Here is an 11,605-nt window from a genome sequence, read left to right on the forward strand (position 1 = left end):
AGAAAAATGTTTCAGATAAAAGTTTTATGGTTTCGAGGGGCCCATAAGATGGTATCATTGGTTTGACCTTGAAGAGTTATTTGAAGGTCACATGAAGGTCACCTTCAATTTCTTAAATGGAACCTACTATTTGTCATTGCATATTCTTGTAGCTTATCTCGAAAGCTTTCCAAAACACTATAATTAAGTACCTTTTCGTTAAGTACTTTTTGAGTTATGAGGCTTGAAATAATTTCTTAATTTTACATAAACCGTAAAATATCTTGTAAAATATTCATTTTTCGATTATCTTATCTTAATACTTTTACGTACAAAATAATGAGAGGAATCAACTGGTGTAAAGAAAACACATAGTTGTTTTGAAGAAAAAATATATAATTTGCAATTAACAATTCCATATTTTTTCTTAAAAACAACTATGTGTTTTCTTTACACCAATTGATTCCTCTCATTATTTTGTACATAAAAGTATTAAGATAAGATAATCGAAAAATGAATATTTTACAAGATATTTTACGGTTTATGTAAAATTAAGAAATTATTTCAAGCCTCATAACTCAAAAAGTACTTAACGAAAAGGTACTTAATTATAGTGTTTTGGAAAGCTCTCGAGATAAGCTACAAGAATATGCAATGACAAATAGTAGGTTCCATTTAAGAAATTGAAGGTGACCTTCATGTGACCTTCAAATAACTCTTCAAGGTCAAACCAATGATACCATCTTATGGGCCCCTCGAAACCATAAAACTTTTATCTGAAACATTTTTCTCTAAAATGCTTTGTTTCCGAAATAATTGCGTGCGTTAATTAAAATGGCTCACCCTGTATATATATATATATATATATATATATATATATATATATATATATACAGAGCATATGTACAGAATAAATGCATAGAGCGCAGTAGACCAAACAAAAAAGTTCTGTACCATTTTACAATTATTGTAAAAATTGCAAAATGGTAAAGGACTTTTCTATTTAGTTTACTAGGCTCTACTCGCTCACAAGCGTTGGTCCAATCTTTATCAAACACTCTGTATATATAGGGTGTTCAATAATTTTTGATACATCTAAAGTAGAGTGACTCAAACTAAGAAGGAAATTCCTCTACCGTTTCGCGATCTTCGCAATAATTAATGAAAAATTAATTAAAAAAGATGGACCAATCTGCGTGAGTAGAAGCGTGCAGCGACGAGACCGCTGTTAACTGATATTAGGCGCGCGAAGAAGCAGTGAGTGGGGCGCTCTTCAAAACAGGATGGTGACGCGTGGCGCTTTAGCAACACGGTATATTTATCATAGATATGTACAGATGTTTTGAAATTTTCAAAAAAATTTTTCATTTTTTTGTATTGATTTATTCGCCAAAACAGAAAAAACAATATAATTGCAAAGATATTGCGTTTATGTAAAATGATAATTTTTAATAAATTATAGCTTATAGCATAAATTACACAGGACATTTTTTCACAATTTTTTAAGATTTCTATTTAAAGCACTTAATTTATTAAGAAATAGAAAATCATTGATTTCTTTTGGAACTGCTATACAATAATTAATTAAATTTGTTATTCTTTTTGTTGCAAGAAAATTTTAATTTAATTTGCAGATAAAATTATAAAATGCTTTATGCGTTCAATACGTTAATATATAATTAATGTACAATTATTAATAATTATTAATTCAAAAGTGCTATTAAGAAATTGTGTAAAAAAACAAAGCAAGTAAGTTATGTTTGAAATATATCTTTTTAATTGTTTAATATTATATATGTAATATAAAATAAAACGATTATATAATAGAAAATTATATTTGAGAAAATGTATATTTTATTATTTATATATTTTTAACACAAAATCGTATAATATTAAACTGATTAATAATTATAATCATTAATTGTACATTGGAAATTCTCAAGAATAAAACTTATGCGGGTCTGGTATACTCTAACGAGTTACTCTCCTATTAAATTCAGTACTATAGGAAGTATCGTTTCACACGATAGTTACTTGCGAGACTTGTATAATATGTGTTTTCTATATTATCGGGAAGAGAGTAGTGCACTCGCAGCTTTGTGCATTGCTGTGTGATTGGGTAGTTATTCCTACTTATGTTACTCGTGGGGCTTAGCGTATGAGTTAGTGAAAAAGATGTAACATATCTTTAGAGATATATTTTTGAGAAAATAAGTATAATTGGGTGAGTGAGAGAGAGAGAATGAGGGAGAGAGGGAGAGAGTTAATAAATAGGTATAATAAATAGGTATAATGGATATAATATGTGATCAATGTAATTTGTCCAAAAATAAAGATGATTTTATGTGTGAAAAAATAAAATATTTTCTTACTTTACAAAAATATAAACATTTCATAATTCTTTTATAAATAAATTTGATTAAAAACTTTTGTCATATTTTTCATATGGACATGTACATATGCTCGCGTACGCACACGGACACACACACATACACACTACAATTTAACCTTGCCTATTCCACAAGATTTCCTCATCACGTAAGGAACATTTTTGCAGGGCGAATTTGTAAGGAATGCATTTTTTCAGCAAAATGTTGCTGAATTTTACCGAGACTTTGTAAATGGTAAGTAAAAAGAATCTACACATTATATATATATTTCACATATCAGAGATCTATCTTGATCCGTCCTGATTTTTGCGAATATCAGGCTAAAGCTCTTGAATTTTATTGCACTATCTGATCTGTTCGACATGGATTTTCACTATTCCCAGACTGTCTATGTTCGACGTAATGGTTCCTCGTAAAATCTTATAGCAATTTAAGAATACTCTTCTGATAGCTGAGAGTTTATTTCTTATTTTGCAACACGTTATGTCACGTATCACCTCAATGATATGATTGATTTCAAAATCTATTAATCAATAATTCTGATAATAATTTCAAATTGTAAACTGCATTACCAACGTTATAAGTTATGCGGTTGATTTACGGATATATAACATATATATATATGTATGTATGTATTGATTAGCACGAATTTAATATTGAAAATTGTGAAAATACATTATATTCGAAATAAAGCGACATTTTTTAAAATGAAATTTATTAGAATTTTAAATTATAATTATTTTTATTTATAGAATAATAAAGAAAAAATAAAGATATTTTTATTATACTATGTAAAACACAAAGCTATCGATTACTAGCACAATCTATTGGGAATTTAATAAGTCTAGTCACTGAGATCCGATAATTTAAAATATTCTCAATTAGTCAGTTCGCTGATAAATATATGGTTCGTCTCATTGCATATGATTTAATGCGGATACAGTCGTATCTCTTGATAGATAAAATATGTTATCTTTGAATTTGAGATTCTTTCTATCTCTGTTTTTTTGTGTTAAAATTTTAAAATTGAAGTTTATTTTATTAAGAATTAGTTTTCTTTTCATAATTTATATTTTTATAGTCTCTCTTTTCAAGATTTATACATATTGAAGATAAAAAATTTAAGATTAATATTATTTGAAACTAAACTTAGAAGTTATAATTAAAATTAAAGTAGAAATTAAAGATACAAAGAAATATAAAAATAATAATTCAAAACTAATTTTAAAAACTTTTAACTAACGAAGATGAGAAAAATATTTTGTCACACATACTATGAGAAGAATATTTTGATTCTGGAATAGCAATAGGAGCAAACACGAGTTGTTTTTCTTACTTTAGAATAGAAGCTGTATATTGCGAAAAAAATCAATTGCAAGAATAACGAGCGCTAAATGTTCAAGTAAATTTAGAAGTCTGAATAGACTGCATTCCCGTCGACAAGCGTCAGATCTCTTCCTCTACAAAAGTAAATCAAGTAGTGGCCGCGCTTGTCTTCGACTTTGTCTAAAATTAGCAGTTAGTTAACGGGCTGCGGTTATCAAGGAATGTACGGAAAGTTTTCTCTGGTTTGAATTTCGCTCGGGATGAGATGTTTTAAATTTAAACGTAAACAAGCCAGTTTTCCGTATTGATATTTTATTTCAAATAGTATCTGTGTTTATTTTTATTTTGTTACGCGACAATATTTTAGAATATTTAAATAGTATTGTAAAGTAATATTGTGACAAATAATTTGTCTTGTTTCTGCTTTTTGTCCTTTCCATTAAAATATTATTATTTTTATGCTAATATATTGCAAATTTCCGATATTCAAATTTTAAGGAAATGATACAAAAAACTTTAATGCTTTGGAATACATAAAAAATTTTCCGCAAATCATCAAAGATGCATTTAATACAAATTTTGAAAGAGTTTAGGCCTCCTGAGTAATCACCGCAGCCATATTGAAAATCATGACGTCAGAAACGAGAAATGATACGCTGAGAATTCTTGCGTGCCATTTTTTTAGATAAAAAGATATTTTTTAAAAATAACATTACCAATCGCTTTAACACATTTACAAAATATTCCGAAAACTAAGTTTTTCCCTTGATAATTAATAAGTAGCTTTAAAATGAGTATCAAAGTAAGCGAAAAAAGGAGGGTTTGACAACGGTTACAAAATGACAAATTATAAGTCAAAAATAGTATGTCAAAAATGACGTTTTAACAGCCTAAATTATTCTTGCGTGCTATTTCATTATTATTCGCTTTACACTAGTGCTGTGACGTGTAAAGTTTTATTGCAACTCAATAAAAAATTATATCTAGCGTGATCTTTTGTTGCTTTTATCTCTGGCTATACCACCTATCTTTGTTTCGCGTTATGAAGAAGTATCCAAAAACTTTGTCACTAAGAAATTGTTGATTCTGCAAAATTCATTTTAAGTTTCGTTCTGTTTTTGTTCATTAATTCTTGATTGCTCGCTTGTATTTAATCACAATAAATGTACGCATTTTTAGCGAGCGAAAAAATCGTTCCTTCTACAACTGAGTTTTTCTCATATTCTTGATTCTTCTTCTATCTCGCATCATCCATCTTGCTCGTACACTTCTTTATCAGCCTACCGCGAGGCACATTTTCTAGCGAACCAACCGGAAGACCTTAGAGACATTAATAATCTTGCACTAAGCTGTCTGAAAAGGATCGCGAGGCACAACGGGATGAAGCGAGATGAAAGAGAAGTGGACGATGGGCGGGATGAACGGAAGGGGTTAAAAGAAAAGATCAGTGCAGAAGAAAGGAAAGACTATCATCCTAATAGAATCCATCTTCCTGGCGAAGCCTGATGATCCTGGATAGAGGACATTGCGCTGAGAGATGATGCGACTCGGTCATTTCTCGATTAAGCTTTCAATTTCAAAAAAAATATCATAGCACAGTTTTTGAATTTTAATCAATTGGATCTTACTGTATGCAATGTATGTACAGTATGGATCGTTTAAGCATTACCTTGAAAGATAATATTAAATAAATAATAACCAGTAATCAAGAAATCAGAGCTTATATAATGAGAATTGTATATGTATACAAGAGAATTAATTGAGAGAGAATTAATTGAGAGAGATTATATATTTATTGATCATCAACATATGTAAAAAGAAATTTACACAGAAAAAAAGAACATTCTTGTTTCGAAAACATCTTTAGTTTAATCTTGAAATGAGATTATATTGTATTAATTAAAAAGAATTTACTTGAATAAAGCCATTTTATATAATTCAATCAAGAGAAATATATTCTTATTATTTAAAATTTAATTTTCTTGAATGGAAAAAAAATAAGATAGAAAATAACATTTTAGATAGAAAATAACATTTTCAAATCAAAGATTATAATTTTCTTAAAGTAAAATAAATATATTCTTGAGATGACAATTACAATATTAAAATAAGACTGTAATATTGTTGACATTTAAGATTATTAAATTCTTTTAAGAAGATTATAGATTGTTGTGTATATACGAAACAATGAACGCGTTAATTTAAATATTTATAATAAGTTTTGATTTGACACTTATTTTTTTCTGTGTAGAAAGAATTTGAGTTTTTTAACAGTTTTCGAAATTATTGTATGAACTATTGTATTTCTACATAAATTATATCTTTATGAAAATGAAAAAGGATAAAAATTTAAGAAAGAAAATATAAGCATGAAAGAAAATGTCGTCATAAAAAAAAGAAAAAAGAATATTTCGTTGAATGGAATCCATTGTTTCGCTTATCAATTATGTGTTCCCATGCGGATTGAATCGCAAGCGAGGTCAGGTAATTCGATCGCGTTTCATGGTTAAGCTAAAGCGTGATTATCGATATACTTGATATCGGTAGACTATCGATTATACTTGGTTACATCGCAGAAAACATTTCAGTGAAATAGAATATTCTGAGAATTTGTGGCTTTCACGAATTGTCGGTTGTATATCACTGGGATAATTTAATTTAAAAAAATATATAAATTAATTATCTTGAAATAAAATTTTAAAAAAATTTTATGAAAGTATTGCAAGTTTTAAAATAAAAAAATACGTGAGTTTTATATACACATAGGTAAATGTAGCAATAACAGAGTATGTGCATTTCTTTTTATATTTTTTATGAAATAAAACTGTTTCGCTCAGTTTTGAGTTGACGGCAAACGATATCAAATATATTTACAACTTGTTTTTTCGCAAAAGTCTATATATGTTTTCTAGTTGGTTGAACATGACATATACTTATATTTTTCATTGAAAATGGAGGTGAGTGGTATAAACGACAAAATTGAATGGTTTCATAAATTTCATTTACATTTACCATAGTTTTTTACCATAGTTTTTTCATACAATGTGTCTAGAAAATACAATTTTACTGATTGTTTTTTTTTAGTGGAGAGGCTCTTGAGAAACGATATTATTTTGTTCCTCATAACTTAATCAATCAAATGAGTCATCGATTAAGACTGTAATTTGTGATTACGTCCGTGTGATTACATGTAACATTAACCATCATATGACTTGACTTCTTTTCAATCTTTCCATCGAAAGAAATGGTTAAAGAAAAGTGCGATGGGAAGGTCGAAGGGAGAAAAAGAATTGAAAAATCTCATTACGCAAGAAAGAAGTTCACAATCGCATTCCGGTATTTCTCACTCAAAGCACGAAAGAAAGCCGCGCTTTTCCTCCTACGATTCGGAGAAGTAATTAAATCGGTTGTGCGCTCAAACGACACCATTATAATCTCTCTCGAGATGCAAGAAAGAAACCGTAATATCAAAGCATAGTAAGTTTGCGGGACAATTAACGGTGATGTAAAGTTCCGCACGACTCGTATAATTTGTAACGGTTTGGGAAAATCGATCTTCGCATTCTTCTTTTTTTCCATATGTGCGCGATCGGAAATTATTTTCGCCAAGTAATAGACTATTGTAAATTTGAGATCGATCGAGCTCCGCATCTGTCTGATTGACTCGGATGATAACACGCTTATGGTTTTCATTGAAGGATAAATTTTTATCGGTATTGGACGCATATTCATGGATATTGATAAATAATGGCTTTCGAACAATTTATATTATTCAAACAACTACATATAAAATACACAACTACATGTAAAATTTGATATGTTTTACGAACTGATATTTTTAAAAAGATTTTTAAGAAACTTTTCTAAAGAAAATTTGCAAAAGAATTTTACAACTTTTACTGTAATTGTTTTCTATATAGTTTAAATCATAAAAGTTTTATTAGTCAAACATTGTGATTTTATGATTTATTTTTCTTATGCGTAAAAATGTAGATATTTTTGAAAAGTTTACTTTTGAAAAGTTTAGTATTACTATGTAAATTAATACTTTATAAATCGAAATTTTACAATAATTGCTACATTATTGGTTATGCTAAACTAACAGTTTTTGCTATTATGTAAAAAAAATACAAATTGCAATTCGAATTTTCTTCAATTTTTTAGTAGTATAATAAAAAATTGTAGCGGTCTTCAAATTCAGAATTGCATCAAATTGGACAAAAATTTATTGAAAAATTTATTGAAAATGTTTAACCTGAATTAAAAAGCAAATTCGAATTATATCATGAATTGTGTATTACGATTAAAATTATTGAAAGTCATGACAGGAACATGAATTATATACAACATTAAATGGATTTCCCAAATTGTGTTTAAAATCGCTTTACTCGAATCATATAACATGAATATTAAATATCTAATAAATATATATTGTGTTCCTATATGTATTTTTTCCAATGATAAAAATTTTTATATTTGTGCAAAAATATTTTTATGTCGTACTATTCTTCGTAATATAAATTTAAATTTAGAAATACACGAAAAATAAAGTTAGTTGCAACTGTTTCTATTGAGATTGAATCGATACAAAATATTTGATAAGTATTTTTCATTTCCTCCACAAGAATTTGATTACAATCGAAGAAAACACTAAGCACACTATTTACTATGCTTATAAATGTAATTATTACAATGTCCCACAAAATTGATTTCGGTATATCTAAATTTAAATTTAAAACAGGAAAAAGGATGGCTGGAAACAGGGATGGGTTCAACTCTTTTTATTGGCGCTAGATCAATATCGAGTATTTGACGAGCCTCTCTCACCCTGATCCATCTCCCTTCACTAGCGATGCAAACGGAGGAATGTTGCGAGTAATTTATTTGAAAAATGTCATCAAAGGGACGTGGTCAATTCTGACGAAGCTTTTCACGGTTTATTGCCTCGATGTGCGCTGATAGGTTCACGTGACGTTTCCGGTTGATTGACCGAGCATTCGGCGGAACAAACGAGATCACTTTGCACGATTACCGCCAATCGTTGAATCGAGTGTGTTAATGATTGCCAGTATCGCGATAGATAGTTCTTTTTCAAACAAAATATCACAATAAGAGATCTTTCTCCTGAAGAAAAAAGAAACTTGGTGAATTTTAACATTTTAATATGTGTGTGTGTTGCGTTTCACATAAATTTTCTTACAATACACGGAATAAATGCGTGTAAATGTTGAATTTAATAGTTTTGTTTAAGTTCTCAGAAATCTAGGATCTCAAAAACAAATGTAAAAAGTTTTCATGTCATTTTGGAGATTGCCATCAATGAAATATAATAAATATAATAAATTACATATTTACAACAGATACAAAGTTGCTCACTAATATGATTGCGATCATGAATACAGCGGAAGTGCTTGTCATAATATTCCATATGCTATTTCGCGACGGAAATGACATCACTCGTTAACTGTATTACAAAGCGGCGTTTCATCGCATTGTTGGTCCATCGTCGCCGACGGTAAAACCCACGGATACATATGGTCCCGTCATTGTTGCGCATCGCGATTCATTTCGCCCGCGGAAGCACACAGTTGATCGAATCGATACAATTTATTTGCCGCGCTTTCGCCGCGACCAAGTGACAAATTACAACGTATCGCTGCAATCGTTCGGAAATGACGTCGGATGCATGTTTCAATTCTGGACAGAAACATATCGTTGAAAAATCATTTCTGTCGAAATCATTTAATACAGTTCGGCTATTAATCCTGCATAACGATCGCGATAATAAACATGTCCCCACGAACATAGCTCGGACAATTATTGTATATAAGTGATGTTATAAAAGTTTTTCGAAAAGTGTAAAAATAATTATACAAAAATTGCCGTAGGATTTTCTCTCTCTCTCTCTCTTTCTTCGCCTCCCCCTTCTCCCCTTTCTGACTCGTGATGAAAAACAATTGAAACGGCAAAAATGAATCTTTGTCTTTATCGATGAACGAATGTAACTCTTCACTTCGACCCAACTCCTACTAGTTGTGGAATTTGCAAGCCATCCACGCTGCGTTGCATTGATTGCGCCCTGGGGCGAATTGCATCCGCAAGCACGATCCCCACCAACATAACGCAACGGCATGCAATGCTGAAATTGATGATGCGTGTACAGATGTGGGGGCTGCTTTGCCGGTCGTACGGTAGGCGAGACAGATGGCGCCCTCCGTTCGCTAAGATAAATTCCTGGGAATCAATTGCCCCGACACCATTTGTAATTTCGGAGAGGGTTGCATCGAAATTTTAGAATCACAAGTTGCGTTAAAATTTTGCGTTAGTTTCTCTCTCTCTCTCTCTCTCTCTCTCTCTCTCTCTCTCTCTATCTCTCTCCTCCGTTACGTTAATTTTCTTTTGTTGCTAAGAACACTTAAGTGGATACATATTCAAAGGAATGTTAATCCCCTTTTTGCATGTATGATGACACATATAAAGATCTTTTCTGAATTCATCGCATGTCGTTTTATCTACAGAGATTCTATGAAAAAGGTTTGAAATTAATCTTTCTCAGCGAGAAAATGTAGAGCTTTTTCCATCGTGTTATCGGATGCAAGCACTTGAAGTGCACCAGAACGTCACCTAGCGTTACCAGACACAAACAAACGAGACGCTGGTGTCATCTACCGTCAAAAGCCATTGTCATTAAAGTCCAAAGGTAAGGATCGTCCCGGATACACAATATGCATATAAATATATTCTCTCAAAGCCTCGAAAACCTTTCCCGAATTACAATTTAACTTCTAATTTAATAATTCATAATAATTTAATAATTCATGTGAATTGGATCATGGGAATTGGATATTCCTCGAAAAGCATCATTTTGTTTTCTGTTCTCAGCGATCGATGTTATGTCAATTAAAACTTCTCCTATATAACTTCCTATAATATAGAGCTATATCAATGCATACAGTAGCCTTATCAAGTGCGGATTATTTTTTCCTCGTTTAATAATTTTGCTCTTTTGAACTCAATATTTAAAAAAATTACTGTTGCATTATTTAAATTATTCTCATTATCCGTAAGAATGTAATAACAGTTACAATAATGTAATAACAGTTATTATTAGCTCTTAACAAAGGAACCAATCGTTTAGAGATGTAGAAAACAAGGGGGATCAATTCCTAAAGAAAAAAGAACAGATCGCAAAAAAAAAAATAAAAGTACAATGGCAAATAAGCACGGAGGATCGTAAAAATGTATCCAGCGCGATCGTGATGTACCGCGCGGGGAAAAAGTTGGAGGGTGAAACGAAGACTTATCCCCAGCCAGCGCATAGTTTTAGAGGCCGGGGATTTACGAGCCTCGCATCCACACTCTCGAAAGCCCAAACTTTGTCAAATATATTAAAGGCTGCCTGCCGAGCGCCTCGACGAAGATATTCCAAGCCATCCTCCACCGCACACATTCCCCCCTTTCTGCCTTTTCCAACCCTCGGACCGTCTCTCGCGCGTAGAAACGCAACATGCTCTTTTGCGTTCGTTTGTTGCGCTTCATGGGCGTAGGCGCATAGTCTGTTGAAGTTTCGCTTCCAGTAAATAATAGTGCTATTTTGCAAATATGAGGGACCATTTTCAAGGAGAAATTTAGTAAGACGAAGTTGAAAACTTATAATGGAAATATGAGCATCTGATTGAATAATTATCTCGATTAATTATACAACTGCTATGATGACTATGATAGTAAACAAGATGTAAAATACAATATCTCAACAAAACATTATATAGAAACAAGTGTAAAAATCGAAGTTTCGCTTTTTTTTTTTTAACAGTTTATCGTATGATGGTTAAATTATTAATTTGAGTAATTGGAATTGCACAATATTACATTATATTGTTGGATTGTTTTGAAACAAAATGCATAATTAC

The sequence above is a fragment of the Camponotus vicinus genome, unplaced genomic scaffold, assembly GCF_025532165.1.
Source record: "Camponotus vicinus isolate PSW18456_S1 unplaced genomic scaffold, iyCamVici1.0 SCAF_2, whole genome shotgun sequence".
Taxonomy (NCBI): domain Eukaryota; kingdom Metazoa; phylum Arthropoda; class Insecta; order Hymenoptera; family Formicidae; genus Camponotus; species Camponotus vicinus.